A 955-nucleotide genomic window follows, 5' to 3' on the forward strand; every position below is an offset into this window, starting at 1 on the left:
AGCAGCATGCAGGCCTCCACAGGATGACAAACAGTCAAGTGATGATTTTCATTCAATATACATATATGTATATACATAATTATAGATATTTTAGTACTTCTTACAATTTTTGGAAAACATTTAAAAACCTTAAAATGATAATGAAATCAAAGAAATGGGAATGATTCTACCTGAAGTTGCTAACATACTTCCCAGGAAAACAAAAATGGAGGCAAATAATCAAGTAATGGACCTGATTTCAGAATGTGTATTTCCTAAGTATCAATTAAAAAATAACTCAAATGCATTTTTTTGTCTTCAAAAAGTATATAAGGGGAGAAGAGAGCAGAGGACGAACTCGGGATATGACAAGATGGCCAGGCTGCCCCGCAGGATTATTAAGGAAACCCAGCATTTGCTGGCAGAACCAGTTCTGTCATTAAAGCAGAACCAGATGAAAGCAACGCCCAATATTTTCATGTGGTCATTGCTGGGCCCCAGGATTCCCCCTTTGACGGAGGGACTTTTAAACTTGAACTATTCCTTCCAGAAGAACACCCAATGGCAGCTCCTAAAGTATGTTTCATGACCAAAATTTATAACCCTAATGTAGACAAGTTGGGAAGAATATGTTTAGATATTTTAAAAGATAAGTGGTCCCCAGCACTGCAGATCCACACAGTTCTGCTATCCATACAGGCTTTGTTAAGTGCTTCCAATCCAGATGATCCATTAGCAAATGATGTAGCGGGAGCAGTGGAAGACCAATGAAGCCCAAGCCATAGAAACAGCTAGAGCATGGACTAGGCTACATGCCATGAATAATATTTAAATCAATTTGATCATCAAGTGTGCATCCCTTCTCCTGTTCTGCCAAGACTTCTTCTTTTTTTGTTTGCATTTAAATGGACACAGTCTTAGAAACATTACAGAATAAAAGCCCAGACATGTTCAGTCCTTTGGTGATTAAATGCAC

At 38.1% G+C, this 955-nt stretch overlaps 1 pseudogene across 1 annotated transcript; it reads left to right on the forward strand.

Annotated features, from left to right (window-relative positions):
• The first annotated feature begins 320 nt into the window (after nt 1–320).
• LOC102820893 lies at nt 321–949 on the forward strand (annotated as a pseudogene). Its single transcript, XR_438808.1, has one exon. The product of XR_438808.1 is annotated as a ubiquitin-conjugating enzyme E2N pseudogene (transcript).
• The last annotated feature ends 6 nt before the right edge of the window (nt 950–955 follow it).

The sequence above is a fragment of the Chrysochloris asiatica genome, unplaced genomic scaffold, assembly GCF_000296735.1.
Source record: "Chrysochloris asiatica unplaced genomic scaffold, ChrAsi1.0 scaffold00525, whole genome shotgun sequence".
NCBI classification, from domain to species: Eukaryota; Metazoa; Chordata; class Mammalia; order Afrosoricida; family Chrysochloridae; genus Chrysochloris; species Chrysochloris asiatica.